The sequence below is a fragment of the Anopheles arabiensis genome, chromosome 3, assembly GCF_016920715.1.
Source record: "Anopheles arabiensis isolate DONGOLA chromosome 3, AaraD3, whole genome shotgun sequence".
Classification (NCBI taxonomy): Eukaryota; Metazoa; Arthropoda; class Insecta; order Diptera; family Culicidae; genus Anopheles; species Anopheles arabiensis.
The window spans coordinates 54,473,812-54,491,382 of NC_053518.1; the positions used below are offsets into that span (position 1 = coordinate 54,473,812).

Genomic DNA, 17,571 nt, shown 5'->3' on the forward strand with positions numbered 1-17,571 from the left:
ATTTTCAAATACCAAAATATTTCCAGCAGATGATACTACTCGCTACTTTAGCCATGTTTAACGGGTTGTCAAATCGTTCTACTTTACTTGATCTCGTTCCTACACAGTCTTTTAGTGCTACCACTCTTATTTGTTCGTTTATCCTATGTACTTCCTTATTTTAGTTAGTGATGAATGCAGCTGGGTAGCCAAGCTATCCCAAATAAAACATATATTGTTTTATTTTTTTAGTAAACTATATTTGTACAAAACCAGAATGACAACTGATTGGTCGACAAATATTTCTCACATACATCAAACTTGCCTTCTAAACCAATTTATGCTGATTTTGTCATGTAACCATACTACACTATGCACGTTGTGTTGGTAGTTCCAGTACAATTAATTATTTTCAACCTTCACCATTTAAAGTAGCTGTCAAACACTGAACACTGGCGAGCTGAGCCACACCACTGTGTTTCCACTAACATCGGACATTCAACTCCACCAAGACGCTGTTCTCGTATAATGTTACGTGTACGATTTCTTTTACCAAGGCCACATGTCTTGCTGCAAGGACTCCAGGCCGACCACTCGCTAACCCGACAATCTGTATCATTGAGAGTTTTGTTGGTATGATTCATATTTTGAGTGTTTCCAACGTTTGACTGGTATTTAAGTTTTTTAAGTAACTTCGTACGGTGCTTATATTTGAGTTTCTTCACCATTTTGTGCACGTTGTTGTGATTGTTGTATTCTTTGATCTGAAATAATACATAATAGAAATCTTTCAATGAGCAACACGAGCTTTTTTTTCATCCTTACCTTAGTAAATGTAACATGAGCTATCGGTGGAAGGTGTTTGATTTCAGGATAGAAAAAGCTGCTTGCGAAATGGAGAGGAGATCTGGAAGTGATTTGTTGAACTACACCCCTTGGATTGGTAGGCCATTTTGGTGAGGTAAAAGTTAATCCACTGCTACTACCTGCGTCGAGCGGATGCAGCGGTATCGTTACCTTTTCAAGCCATCGTCCTTTGAAGCATAGCTGTTGCGAGACAATTCAAAACCATATTAAAAAAAAAAGTTACACGAACGTGAGATAAACCTGTTATCAACCTACGTCAAAAGTGTCCAATCCAATGAACCAATCCGGCGATGGTATTATCTTTGTGATGAAAGACACGCTCGAATGTTTTCCGTTTACGAAAAAGTTGCCTCACTTTCACCCTTACCTTTGCGAATTTTTGGTAGTCGAAACTCATCGAATAAAAAATCCTGTTGAACTTCCAAAGTTTCTTCCAATAAAGCTACTTGTCCCGTCTCGGCAAAAGTTGCCACAGCCATCGAAGCAGTGTGCTTCAGTTGAAAAAGTTGATAGGTTTGGTTATGAGTTAAACCTAAATTTTCAGAAAATGAAGAAAGTTTAGAAACAACAGTTATAATAGCTATAGTTTAGAAACATCTGATATAACAATAATATATTTATTGATAAATACAAATCAGTATGACTGTGAAAGTCATATCGCCAAGGAAGATTATTTTAATAGAATTATAATTTATTTATTTATTATAGAGTATCGAGCCTCCATGGCCTACATACACAATTAAAACTAATGTCTTATAAACTATGTGTTCCTAAAATTAGACGTAATGCAATCTCGAATGACGCTAGTACATTTCGGTACACTAATGGACAGGTCTACAAAATTTGAAAATAAATTAAAATTCTTGGACATTAATAACAACGGATCCCTAGCACAGAAAAGACGATAACGAAAGTCAGTTATTAAAAATTGTCGAGTTCTTAAAGGTCTAGTAGGGACATACAAATTTACATGACTTAGCAATAGAGGTGCATCGATTCTTCCAGTTAATAGTTTGAACATAAAAATTCCTTGGGCAACCATTCTTCTCTTTTCCAAAGTTTCAAGCCCTAACAACTGACACCTCGTATGATAAGCTGGTAGCACGTCGTTATGTCTCCACGGAAGCCGCTTAATAGCTACCCGGGTAAATTTTCGCTGGATCCTCTCAAGCCTCTCAATTCTAGTGACTTGCTCCGGAAACCAAGCAACTGAAGCGTACTCAATCAAAGGACGAACAAGGCAACAGTAAAGTGATTTTTAAACAGAGAGGGTCATGAAACATTTTGCTACTTCTAATTATGTGTCCAAGAGTCCTGTTAGCCCTAGCAATTACGTCGTCAAATTGTTTGTCTAAAACAAGTTTCGTGTCTAATATAATGCCTAAGTCCCTAACAGTTTCAGATCGAGGCAATAAAGTGTCAGAAAGAATATAATTAAAACATAATGGAGTTCTCGCACGAGTAAACGAAATGACCGAGCACTCTACTAACATTGAGTGACAAACAGTTTAAGGAACACCAAAGGTTAAAAACAGAAAGAAAGCCTTGTAATCGGAGACAGTCAATAGAACTACGCACAGGAAAGTACATTTTAAGGTCATCTGCGTACAGTAGCACCGGGCAGTCAGGTATAGCGTAAACAATGTCATTAATAAAGAGATTAAATAATAGAGGCCCTAAAATGCTACCTTGAGGAACACCAGAGACCCTGCTAAATTCACTAGAGATGCAATCTCCAATCTTAATACGTACTGAACGACGCGACAGATACGAATTCAGCCACCTAACTATGCTGATATGAAAACCAAGTTTTAAAAGTTTGCTAGTCAAGGTATGGATATTGACGCTATCGAAAGCAGAGTGAAAATCAGTGTAAACAGTATCTACTTGGAACCCTTTGTCTAGCTGCTTGTAAGTAAAATGCAAGAACTGCACTAGGTTTGTGACGGTGGAGCGTCCAGGTAGGAAGCCATGTTGCAAAGGTGTAAATATGTTAATAGCACCATGCATTATATGTTTATGGACTAATAATTCGAACAGCTTACTGGGAGCACATAGCATCGAAATAGCTCGATAATTTGAGATGGAAGTTCTGTCGCCTTTTTGTAAACGGGAAATATCCATGACTTTTTCCATAGGTCAGGGAAGATACCAGTGCGAAGTGAATTATTAAAAATGGATGCTAGTGGTGAAGCCAATTCATCGATGCATGATACGATAACTATTCCCGGAATGTTATCGGGTCCAGAGGCTAAGGAGGGTTTCAGCTTTGAAGCCATTGAACGAACATCATCGATAGTAAAAGAAGGCAATAAAATGTCAACGGAGTCTTGTGCCACGAAACGTAACGCTTCCTCTACCTTCTGGTTTTGTTCGGGAAAGCTCGTGCAGCTACGCGCAAACAGCTCAGCAAAACCATTACATATTTCTCGCGTGTCAGTAAACAATCGACCATCAAGTGTCATGCATGATGGGAGGGAAGTACGTTTCATCTTACGGTCCATAAAGTTCCAAAATAATTTTGGACATGCCCGAATGGATATCTGGACACGGCGAATGTAATTAGCATACAATTTTCGGTTATGAAACTTGAAGATTCTTGCAGCCTCCAGGAAATTGCTTCTATCGGCTTCATTGCGTGTACGACTGAATATACGATACGCAGAACGACGCATTCTTTCTAACCTTTTAAGGTATCTAGTGCACCATGGTTGAGAATTTGTAAATATTCGTTTAGGTACGAATTGCTCAATAATGTCTGACACTGCTGACGTAAGGTATTCAGAAGCAGCTTCTACATCCATGTTTCGAAGTCCAGTCCAATCAGTGTCCCTCAACGCTTGCTTTATGCTAACAAAATCAGCTCTGGCAAAATTATAAGCAGATACAGCACCAGGCAAGACTATGCCGGAATTATCGTCTGAACTAGTGTGGGAAAACTGCAGCTTGATTTCCAATGGTGGATGGTGGTTATCAACCGGAACAATCGCGACAAGGGAGACATAGACTGACTGCACAGGCACGCTATCTTCAAGATCATTTGAAACAAACACAAGATCCAATTGCCTTCCTAGGTCATTTACTATGCCACTGATTTGTTTTAAGCAATGATAAATTATCAAATCCAAAAAGCGATTTTGACCAGGCATGGATGACGCGGGTTCATAGTGCCTATCGATAGCACGCCAGGAGATCATTGGTTGGTTGAAGTCACCCAACAGACACATCGTATCGTTGTCGTTCATAGAAACACTCACACTATCAAGAGCCTCGTCGAGAGCAGTCATAGTTGCAGTATTTGTACTAAGGTCAGGAGGGATGTAACTTACACCGACAAATATTTTACTTGAAGGCAACAGGATTTTAACCCAGCAGTGTTCGATACTCGTTATATTGGTGTGCACAGGAAGGCATTTGAGACGTTTGGAAACAGCAATCAGGACACCACCACCTATCTGTCTGGCACTGTTATTAGCATTTCTATCGCTTCTATAGATAGCGTATTTGTCACAGATTACTTGCTGCGAAAGTATGGTATCATCAAGCCATGTTTCTGTGAGAACAATAATATCATGATCAAGCTCACTAGAAGCAATGTACACATCCTCAAGTTTAGTGCGTAGTCCATGAACGTTTTGGTAATAAATGCTAAGGTCATTATTCGTCATTGTTCGTCCTTGATTATTACGGCAGGCGACCCCTGTAGGCTTGACATGATAGTCATGCGATTGTGTGAGTGTAGTGTCCGTTCTATGGCGATGGTTTGTTTTGGTCTCACGATCATCAAGCTGCGTGCGCCCTTCGTCAAGCACTGCCTCAGCAGAAAGAATATCGTTTGTTGCTGGAAGAACATTCGTCAGGTAAGTGCAATTAACATTCACTAAAGTTGTTTCAGCGCCAGTGTTCCTCGATTCATGAGTCATGTCAGGATTATTTGTGTGACTGTGAGTGTGTGCAATGCGCGTGAAATGAATACCGGAAAATATTAGTGGGTCTACGGTGTTGGTGAAGTGCGTGGAGTGTGTGCCGATAAAATTGTGTGGTCCAGCAGTGGCGGTGACCGAATATTTAGCACCGTAGGCAAAGTTGTAGGGGTGGAGAGACCCATTGGCGGTTGTAGACAAAAATTTGCACCCGGTTGTTGATTTCGGTAGTCAATGAATTCACGTACTGACAGGCCAAGGGGCCAGGTGTCGGGGGAAAGAGCCTTGTCACGTAGTGATAAAGGCACTAACACTTTAAATGACAGGAATGAGAGTGTCGCTGTATTTGTACCCTGGCGAATAAGGCAGTATGCAGTAGCATCATCAATCGATAAAGCTTGTTTGACCATTTGTACAATTTGGTCACTGGTTGTATCGGGAGAGAGCCGGGAAATATACAGCGCGCATTTTTGCACCGTTGAATGAGCGGGAACTATTTTGATAGGAAAAGATGCTATATCCTTTTTGTGCCAGTTATTACAGGTGGTGCATGAGTTTTGCGTTGAATATCGACAATTCGCTCCGTATTGTTGTTTTGGCTATTTCTTTGATTGCTCGTAGCAATGGGGCCCTTTCTGTTTCAAGTTCGTAGGCTGAAATTTCAGCCTGTCAGCTGTTTGCATTATATAGCAGTTTTTGGCAGCTATCTAAGTGGGTATAATATAAAGGTGAGCTTATCCCAAGGTGTATTTATTTAAAAGACTGACTGACAAAATTATAAATAGTTATCTTTTCAAGAATCTTCTTCTTTCAAACGCTGTCGGTCAAGGACTGCCTGTACCCACTTAGTGAAGTGAGCTTGGCTTTCAGTGACTTATTGTTACCATAGCAGGATAGTCAGTCCTACGTATGGGGTCACGGTCTATTCGGGACTTGAACCCATGACGGGCATTTTGTTACGTCGTATTAGTTGACGGCTGTACCACCATACCGGACCACTTTTCAATGAATACCACCGCAAAAAAAATAATTTATGAGTAAAAAATAAATATTATTTCATGTACTATAAGATTTCGAGCACATTATACTACAGTCTGTTCCCGCCCGCTGCGCAAATTCGAGCAGTTTCCTGTGCAGGAAACCCGTCAAACATTGCGAGGGTTGCGAGTAGTATCATCTATCATCATATGATATTTTAAATAATATTAGTTTTTTATTCATAAATTATTTTTTTGTGGTTTTATTTCAGCCTACGAGCTTCAAACGGAAAGGGTCCCTATAACAGTGCGATTTGTAGCATAATAAATACCTGGATTTTTGGAAATCCACAAAAATTGAAATAGTGATCTTTTCGCCAAATGAAACCACAAAAAAATAATTTATGAATAAAAAAATAATATTACTTAAAATATCATAAGATCTCGAGCAGATGATACTACTCGCAACCCTCGCAATGTTTGACGGGTATTTGATTTAAAAAATCCACAAAACTTTAAATAGTGATCTTTTCGACAAAAACTACCGCAAAAAAAATCCATGATTTAAAATTAAAGATTCGAGATACGGCCGAAGCCGTTTCTTCTGAATAAAAAAAAATCAAAGATTATTTAAAATACCATAAGATTTCGAGCAGATGATATCATTCGCAACCCTCGCAATGTTTGGCGGGATTGCACAATCGCTCCTGCGTGCAGCGCTACTTGTGGTGCGAAACTTCGCTCCTGCGTGTAACGATCCGTGAGGTGCGAAACTTCGCTCCTGGGAGCGCATCGCACAATCGCTCCTGCGTGCAGCGCTCAGTAAAGTGCGAAATTATATCCTGGGAGCGCATCGCACAATCGTTCCTGCGTGCAGCGCTAAGTAAAGTGCGAAATTTTGCTTCTGGGAGCGCATCGCACAATCGCTCCTGCGTGCGGAGCTACCTTTTTTCCTGTGGGCAGTGCGGGAGCGCGGACAATAAGAATAGCGGAGCGATTGAGGTACCTCTTTCGCTCTTGACCCAACACTAATTAGGAATTTCGCTTAACCGTCTTGTGTACGACCAAAAAACTCTACATAACCGTACAACCACCTACCCGGGTAGACGATACATTTTGTATGGAAGGATGATGTTTTTCGTGCTTAAAAGCGTATATCTTTTGAGTTACTTGTTAGATTTGAATGAAAGCTGTCTCATAGGTTTATAATAATGTTTACTAACATATCGTAGCAAAATAAGAATTTAAAAAATCCTATCAATATTTTTTTCAATCAAAAATATGTTGTAACTCCAAAACCCCAACCAGCCTTGCCGCAAGTTTTGAGTGGATGTTTGTGTCTTTTTTTAAGTTTTACTTACGTTTATTACAAAAGTTAAACCTAAATCTTAAAATTTCAAAAGTATACATCTTTTGGTTGTTTTCCTTCCTGTATAAAAATATATGTTGACGATCTATAAGATATGCTTATTATGTTTTAATTTTAATTTTTATATGTTTATTTCAAGTTTTTGTTTACTTCGAAACATTGTCAATGCATTTGAACATAATGCCAATATAATTCCTTTTACATAAAAGTTCCTCTTTTTAATCACACGATTTACAACTAGTTTTAATAACACTGTGCAGCGTACAAATTGGCTTTTTACAAGTAGAACACGATTTTCTCGTTGATCGTTTTTTTACACATAGATAGCAATTGCCTTTGTGTTTGATTCGTCCAGACACATCACGTTCTTCTACATCTTTAGTAGTATTTTTTTAGATAATGCCATCAATGGTCCTCCGCTGCGTGGTCAAAAGTGTCGCATTATTTGCACATTTTCCGAACGTCTCTGAATCTCGGGCATCGTTAGTTGTTCGGACAATTGGTTTTCCCTACCGTGAGGGTTAGCAAACATTGGCGGAACAAACGTTCGTCGTTTGTTTACTGTTCCTAAAAGTGCTAGTTTGAAATCTGACATTAATGACGAGGCCAAGTTGTAACTTGTGAAAAAAATATCACAAATTACGCTACGACCACTTCCGCGAAATATTCTACATAAATCTTTTACTACACGCTCACCTTGGTGTCTTTCCCTTTCTCCAGAGTGCTAACCCTGTATATATTTGGCCTTTGATGGGGTATGATGTGACTGCGTCACATACCCACCACACTTTTATCCCATACTTCGCTGGTTTAGATGGTATATACTGGGTAAATCCTGTGCCACCACGATAAGGATATAACTGTTCATCAACAGTTACATACGAACCTGCAACATAGTATGCTTGTAAATTTCTATTCAATATTGCAAATATATCCGACATTCCTGCTGATTTATCCATTTCCTTTCGAACTTCTCTCGTTCGTCCGTCGTCAAAGCGAATGAAACGATTGATCGACCGAAATCGTTGGAGACTCATTGTTGCACGAAATATTGGATGTGAAGATGTTTTCCATAGTTCCGTAGAGTGTACGTAATTAGAACGCATAACTCTGGCTAGTAATAAAATCCCAAGATATGCTTCGAATTCTGATGTGGTTAATGTTTTCCATGTATGCATGCTTGCTGATTTCGCTGAGTTTGTGACCTGCTCGCGCTCATAAATTTGATATCAACAATGATATCAATCATTTCGTCAGATATCAACAGCTTGAAGGTCTTTATTATGCTGTTGGACCTGACTGTGAAGAACGTAAAATATTGTGGGCTAAAATTTTACGGGGTATGGCTGGTTCACTTGACCGAATAGTTCCATCGTTGGTTTTATATATTGCGCTTTAAGGTTGGAAAGATTCTGCGTAATCGTCATCACTATCAGTTTCGAGAGGATTATACTCTGGTAGTTGTATTTCTTCAGCATCAGAATCTATGATCACTTGATCAAATACAGGAATTTCATCTTCTTCTACTACTGCAGAAATCATATTTTTATCTTCGCTATCGTATTCCAAAAATTCATGTATTTTTTTTGTTGAATATAAGCTTTTCTTTCTTCTTCAGTAAGATTTGAAACTTCCTCTGGAGTTAGCCATTCAATTTCCTCCTTTTCTAGAGTAAACAGTAAAAAATGTGATAAAAACAAAAGATTTCGATCGCCCGTCAAACATTGCGAGGGTTGCGAGTTCTATCATCTGCTTGAGATCTTATGGTATTTTCAACAATATTATTTTTTATTCCTAAATTATATTTTTTGCCGTGTTATTCGTCGAAAAGATAACCATATCCAGTTTAGTGGATTTTTGCAAAATAAAATTTCAAAATTCAGGTGTTTAGTATGCTACAAATCGCACTGTTATACCTGCTCGCCCGTCAAACATTGCGAGGGTTGCGAGTTCTATCATCTGCTTGAGATCTTATGGTATTTTCAACAATATTATTTTTTACTAATAAATTATATTTTTTGCCGTGTTATTCGTCGAAAAGATAACCATATCCAGTTTAGTGGATTTTTGCAAAATAAAATTTCAAAATTCAGGTGTTTAGTATGCTACAAATCGCACTGTTATACCTGCTCTCGTAGAGCTTGCGAGCCTTGGTAATTTTTTCACACCTAGTTTTAGCAGTTATAATTATAGCACCCCGAGAGCAGGTATAACAGTGCGATTTGTAGCATACTAAACACCTGAATTTTGACATTTTATTTTAAAAAATCCACAAAAAATAAATAGTGATCTTTTCGCCAAATACTACCGCACAAAGAATAATCCCTGAATAATAAAAATCAACGATTTTTTAAATAACATAAGATTTCGAGCACATGAAATCTTTCGCAACCCTCGCAATGTTTGACGAGGGCCGTATTCATGTCAAACTACAACAGAGGCTTTCATTTCATTAGTTTTTGTTTGTGTTAATACGATAATCGCTCGAATCTTCATCAAAACGAAATACACGTAGCAAGTTGAGTGTAATATTAAGTGTAAAAGTGGATAATTTTGAGTGTGATATAGTGATACAAAACATTAGAGCAATGGTCGAAAACATTCCGGCGAGTACATCGGGAGGGAAACGAAATCTACGCAGTATACTGATCGATGACTGCGTGGCTGTGGAAAATGGACACATGGTGTGCACTATTGACAATGTCAATGGTTGCAAATACCGCGGTTGCAAAAGAGCGAAAAATATGATCCGGGGAACTTCATCCGGCACATACGAACGGCTTACCCAGTGTTGGCTAAGTCATGTGGACTCATGCAAGAAGAAGCTGCAGCTCCATCGAAGCAAAAAAAAATTACAAAAGTTCCAGTAATCATCGACCGACAAAAATTATTAGAAGGCATGATAAAATTGATATGCATGCATAATGTACCCATGCTCTGCGTAGAATGGGAAGGTTTGAGGATAATCCTTCAACCAATATGTGATGCATTAAAAATTCAGCTGAATCGTCAGAACCTTGTCTGCCACCTAGGAGCTGCTGCAGGAAAAGTTCGGAGTGAAATATCCTCGGTAGTTAAAGGAAAACTACTTTGCCTCAAGATCGACAGTGCAACCCGGCTCGGACGACACATATTAGGTGTTAACATACAATTTTATGACACAATGAAAAAGGATATTGTTATTTACACCATAGGTAATACGTCTTACAAAATTACAAATTATTATCAAACGCAAAAATAATTTCAATTTGATTTATATTCTTTCAATCTTTGCACATGTTTCCAAAATGAAAATATCAATACTTCTACAGGCATGCTGGAATTAAACAATAGACACACTGGAATATTTTTTAAAAGTAAGATATTGGAAATACTCGCTCTACACTCTTAAAAAATTTTGCCGAATCTCGGTTAATTTTTGCCGAGATCTGCACAACTGAGATCTCGGCAAGGATCTCGGTTAAATTTCTGTTGCCGACATCTCGGTTAATGACATTTTGTTTTGACGTTTACGTTTAACCGAGATTTTCGGTTAGAGCAAATCGAGATTTCGGCTAAATATAAAAACATTTTATCTTTATTTTAGTGGTTTTATTTGCGTATCAAGTGGGTTTATTTAGGTAACATAAATAAACAATATTATTTACTGGGAGAAATAGTCATAGCAGTCTGAGCCTATGATGATGGCCGGTGTAAACCTTCTGCAGCATGATGTCACTATCGTGCCCCTTACTGTAGCAGGACGGCAGAAAGTCACCCTATTCTTATGAGATTTCTGGTGTGAAGCGTAGGGACAGGCATTGGTTCATCCGCCGGATGGGGCACAGCGTTTGGATGTGGTATATTTACAGGAAAATGAGCCGGGCAAGGAGCGGGCACTGGTACAGGCACGGTTCTGTAGAGCGGGCAGAGTGAAACAAGTCTGAGTGAACCCTGTTTAGATTTTACGTGGTCGAGTGTTGATACTTACTTACTCGTGTAGGTGACCGGAAATGAATCCTGGAAGTCTGAACGGCCTGGCTAAGGTTGAACCAATCGGATTAGCTTCCACATATGATCCTTCAATAGGGACTGCTCCGAGTGACGCTCTGAAGAGCACCGATTGCGTGCGCTGATGGAGTTTCCTAACCCCAACCCCGTTCCATACCCGTGCTCGATCGCACGCTACTGATACTCGGTTTTTTATCACGCTGAGAGACTCATTTTCACTTGTATTTTTACACTTTTACTTTTACATCACAACATCACTCCGAAAAGTTTTCGTTTCATTAGCACGAGATTAACAGAATGGCGAATGACAGATAAAATACCGAGCCTCGGCTAATCCAAACAGTAAAGCTGAAATCTCGGTTATTTTGACGGACGAGCTCGGTGACAGCAGTGTTAACGTATGTTCTCGGCAAGTTGGGTTGCCGAGTTTCGGTTGAAATATTTATTTAACTGATATTTCAGTTTTAAATGGTACTGATTTTCGGCTACTGGGATTTTTCAACTGACATATCAGCAAGAATCGAAAGAGCCAACAAATTTCGGCAGTATTTTTAACCGAGGTCGTGAAATATTTTTAAGTGTGTATACAATGTTTCACTAGAGCAGATATTCACGGTAACATGCGATAACGGGGCGAACATGATAGCTGCTGTTAAGCAATTACAATCCGAACTTCAAACCCTGTTCAACACACCAACGGACGACGATGGCTGCACGATTCCTGACGAACAATTGGAGTGGACTGAATTCGTAGAACGAGAATTCAGTCACACTATAACTGTAGTGAGATGTGCTGTACATACTATGCAGCTTTCAGTGAGTGATGTCATCAAGGCATACGATGTGGAACTACGCAAATGTACATGGGTGGCAAACAACTGCCGTAAAATAGCATACAAGTCTGTGTTTAGCGAAGAGTCACTTCCACCGCTATATTCCAAAACGAGATGGGGAGGCATTTTTGAAATGCTGAAATATTTTAGTGAGCGTGAGGAACTATTCAGTGACCTGGGCCAACAGTACCCGGAGCTAGGTTGTATTATTAAACTCATCATAAGGTTGGTTTTAACTATAATTTGAAATTTTATTCTACTTACAGACCTTATGGAACAATGGCAATTCGTAAAAGAATATGTTGAAGCGTTTGAGCCAGTGTACATAGCAACGAAAAAGATGCAGGCTGTACATACATCATTAAATGAATTTTATTTAACGTGGATGAAGACTATCATGCAGATTAGTTTAATTCAAAACAATAGATTTGTTGAGGCTCTAACTCAAGCCCTGAAACAGCGACTTAAAGTTCTCAAAGAAAACATCGTAGTAAAATCAGCACTACTTATAGATCCTAGGATGAATTATTTGAATTCCAGGTTTTTTGGCCCGGAAGAGAAGGAGGAAATTCGTGTAAGTGTTTCAATTCGACTTGAACACAATAAGTTTCAATTATTTTGTTAAGTTTTACAAAAGTTTTACTATTTTTAATTATAGGCATTTATCATTGCCACATCAGAACGAATTCAAAAATTCAAAGCTAGACTCCAGACATCTACACAACCGTCTTCATCTACATGCAACAATAATACACAAAACAGCCCTAGCGATTTTGACATTTTTTTCACAGAATTGTATGGAGGATCGCTGCCAGCAACATGTGTAGAATCTGATCAATTATCTCCCGATAGATGTATGGCATTACTGGATGTCGCGGAAATATACACACCCTGAACTATGCGAGATAGCCACACTACTTCTAGCAGTTCCGTCAAATCAAGTGTCGGTGGAGCGAGCTTTCAGCGCTCTTAGTTTAGCCCTTTCAGACAAACGAACTAAGCTAAACGACGATACCCTGGAAAATATTCTATTAATTAAACTTAACAAATGTACATTTGAAAAGATTCTCCCTACCCTTTATCAATGGAATGAAGAAAATTTATAGTAAGTTTTGATAGGTTTGCGTAAACTAATGAATGGCTGTGAATTGCGAAGTGTAATATTACTTTGAACGTACGAAAAACTATGAACTATTATGAATGAACTATACAAACTGTAATATTACTTTACTATACTTAATACGTTCACATTTTTTAAAACATACCTATTTATTTAAAGATAGATAGAAGACCGTATCTAATCTCACAATTAATTTTTTTATGATATTGCTTTAAACATTCAAATAATTAGGTAAAGGCTGTGAAAATGGAACTGAGCTATTAATTAGAATCTGTACAATAATACATTAAAATATCTGTGCAAAATCTGTGATCATCGAACTGAATAACCAATTAAACTTCGTGTAATTACTTCCATTACTTTAAGTGTACCTATATCTATGTAAATGCTGTGAATTATGACTTGAATTATGATTTATACTGAACTATCAACAAAAAAAGATAACAATAGCAATGCCGTTTGGAAACCACAAAACAATGCTGTATTATTTCTAGAAAGAAATGAACGGTATAAAACGATCATCTAAGCTTTTTCAATTGGGAGTTGGAAAATGATTTGCTTTCGTGTATTCTGTTTAATACTCTTTGTGCCAGAAATTATTTTCATACTTGTTGAACCCAATATTCTTCTTCTTGGCACAATGCAGTTATGCCGGCCTATACAGGCTTTGGAGACTTTTTAGCAAGAATCACGAAGCTGAATAGTCAGACCTTGCAACGGAGTGACGGTCCATGCGAGGCTTGACACCACAACAGGCATGATGTTAAGTCGTACAAGTTAATGATGTACTCCCAAATCATTATTCAAATCTGGCATTACCACAAATCATCGACGACAGGATCTACATTAGAGTTTTTGCTGAATACATCATATTGCTGCTGTATATTGATTTGTGTTTGTCTCAGCAGAGCTGTAAATAGTGATTACAAATAGCGATTCTATTGCAAAGGTGTAGAATCCGAACTAGGCTCAAGAGGCTATAAAACAACAGTTGGTAATATTTTTACTTTTATATGACTATTAATGTCGAAATAAAGCTGTTGGGCGATTGATTGAAACATCATTATAATAAAAAACATAAAATAAAAAGAATTTAAAATGGTTTTTTTAAATGGTGTGAATAATGCTCACATTTCCATAGCCAAAAGTAATCAACTTCCATAACGAACGTGTAAAAATGCACTTAAATGTTCTGTTCATCAATATTAAATTTTAATCGATAAAATAAATTCATTTTAAAAAGTTGCTTCACCTCAGTTCAGTTACTTCAAGATAATGTTCTTCTTCTTCTTCTTTTATTTTACGAGAAAGAATGAATCCTCCAATATTTGTTCAAACGTTTGTTTGAATCCCCATATTCAGCGATGATACACTTAATAATCCTCCGATCGCATCGACTTGTGTTGTTCAAAAAATGTCAAATGACATTCAGACTACATTGTTTACATTTCATGTCATTGCATCAGCCCTGACGGTAGCGACACGAATGAATTTCGTTTAATGACAGTCGTGTCGTGGAAGCATTGAATGTCATCGGCAAAAAATTAATTTGACCGGCTATTTACGGTGACTGTCATGAAAAATGTCAACAGTTAACAACTCTGGTTGCGAGTAGTATCATCTGCTCGAGATCTTATGATATTTTAAATAATATTAATTTTTTATTCATAAATTATTTTGTTTTGGTGTTATTTGGCGAAAAGATCACTATTTCAATTTTTGTGGATTTAAAAAAAAATTGTAAAAATCCAGGCGTTCAGTATGCTACAAATCGCACTGTTATACCTGCTCTAGAGGTGCTATAATTATAACTGCTAAAACTAGGGGCGAAAATCTAAAACTAAAACTAGGCTAAAACTAGGGGCCCCGCCATGCAATTGACAGCGATTTGCCAGGGCGCGCGAGGGCTCGCACGCCATACAAGTTCACCGCCCCAGAGCCCTCGCATTAAAGAGCTTGCGAGCCTAGGTAGTTTTTCACACCTAGTTTTAGCAGTTATAATTATAGCACCCCGAGAGCAGGTATAACAGTGCGATTTGTAGCATACTAAACACCTGAATTTTGACATTTTAGTTTTCAAAAATCCACAAAAATTGAAATAGTGATCTTTTCCCCAAATACTACCGCACAAAAAATAATCCTTGAATAAAAATCAACGATTTTTTAAAATACCATAAGATTTCGAGCACATGAAATCTTTCGCAACCCTCGCAATGTTTGACGGGGCGTGTCAATCTAATCTAATCTATAATCTTTTCACGGGAAGTTTATGCTCTCCCATACAAATCAAGCGTGAACTTTTTGAGTTTACGCTTCGTTTGCCGCTGGTATAACGAGCAAATCAGAGTCGAACAAACCCCGCCATGCAATTGACAGCGATTTGCCAGGGCGCGCGAGGGCTCGCACGCCATACAAGTTCACCGCCCCAGAGCCCTCGCATTAAAGAGCTTGCGAGCCTTGGTAGTTTTTTTCACACCTAGTTTTAGCAGTTATAATTATAGCACCCCGAGAGCAGGTATAACAGTGCGATTTGTAGCATACTAAACACCTGAATTTTGAAATTTTATTTTGCAAAAATCCACTAAACTGGATATGGTTATCTTTTCGACGAATAACACGGCAAAAAATATAATTTATGAATAAAAAATAATATTGTTGAAAATACCATAAGATCTCAAGCAGATGATAGGACTCGCAACCCTCGCAATGTTTGACGGGACGTGAGGATTTCCCGTCAGACATCTCGAACAAACAAGACAAACATCGTCTCGAACCGATCAAATTCACAACAAATGTGGTGTCTTGTTCGATTGGTGTCAGAGCGCGGTGTAATTGTGCGCATACAATAACTATGCGGGGCACAGAAACTGTGCGCAGCACACAATAACTGTGCGGAGCACACAATAACTGTGCGGAACACATAAACTGTGCGGGGCACACAATAACTGTGCGGAGCACACAAACTGTGCGGAGCACAAAAACTATGCGGAGCACACAAACTGTGCGGAGCACACAAACTGTGCGGAGCACACAAACTGTGCGGAGCACACAAACTGTGCGGAGCACACAAACTGTGTGGAGCACACAAACTGTGCGGAGCACAAAAATCGTGCGAAGCACACAAACTGTGCGGAGCACAAAAATTCGTGCGGAACACAAAAAATGTGCGAAGTGTGGCACCACAATTTTATAAAATGTGCAATTGTGCTCGCACATTTTACTGTGCTGTGTGTGCGTGGTGGCACAGTGCTATTTGACTCATCGCTAGGTGCAACACACCGGTCATCTCACCACACAGTGATGAAGGCAGGAATGGGTTTCACCAGCTTCATGCGCACTATGCGTACACCCGACGGAATCCGGACAAGCCGCGTTTCGGCTCCCCAAACATCGGGTACAATAGTGAGCACTTTACCCAAACGTTTCAGCTCAGCGGCAACGTTTTCGTCGGGGATTCCTGGCGGAAAATCACGAAATCACCTTCGTCGTACCATCCACCATCTTGGTCGGAATCGGATACTGCTTCCCCTCGTGCGTGATGCAGTGCTTACCCGAATGCTCTATCACTATACTTTCCGCACGTTCAAGCTTTGGCATAATGACGTAGACGGCACCTTGCGCAGTGTTGCGTTGCACCATCTTCACATCCACACCCGTTTCTAGCACTTCAAAAAGGAAGTTCACAGTTTCTTCTAAGTTGGGTCGCTTAGGAGCCTCCGAATAGTCGATACGGAAGGTTTTCCTTCCATATCTTTCGGTCGTACACATTATGGCTTGCAAATCAAAACAATAACACATCCTTTCTCGTTGACGTTTGCAAGTAAACTCTTAAGACAAATTATATAGAAATATCATATCTTTAAAAAATATAATTTAAAACTTTCACGCATTCCTGTGACATTGGTTTAAACTTATTTTCGAAATGGCAAAAATTATATCAATATGTTACTAAATCTTATTTTGTATTTTTCTTGGCTATTTGTTATTAGAGGGTTATAAAACTAACATGGTGTTCATAGAACATTCCAATGAATACGCTTTGATCATTGGAATGTATCTTTTACACATAGTAGAATAGTCTGTCCTACGTATGAGGGCACGGTCTATTGGGGGCTTGAACCCATGTTGTTAGGTCGTATGCTTATGCGTCAGTAAAAAAAATTGCAAATTTATAATTGATATACAGTGGAACGTCGATTATCCGGTTGCCGGTTAATCGATTTGCACAGATAATGGTCCAAGAAATGTCAAATTCATATAAAAATTAAAAAAAATCCACTAGTTTTATGATTAATTCACCTTGAATTAATCAATAAATCGTTAGTAGAATATTATTTTAATCAATAACCATAAGTTTAACCACTGTTCATGAACAAAAATAAATTTCGAAAACACCACTAGACACTACAGAGCTGCACAAAAAACTGGTTGCCCACTTCACTATCGCAGCAAATGTTCGCTGTACGTTTGAACAACTGTCACATTTATGCGCACGGTTAAGCCGCCCGCCGGT

At 38.6% G+C, this 17,571-nt stretch overlaps 1 pseudogene; it reads right to left on the reverse strand.

The window, feature by feature from the left end:
* Positions 1 to 217: 217 nt before the first annotated feature.
* Positions 218 to 17,571, reverse strand: part of LOC120899576 — a 51,741-nt pseudogene continuing 34,387 nt past the window's right edge.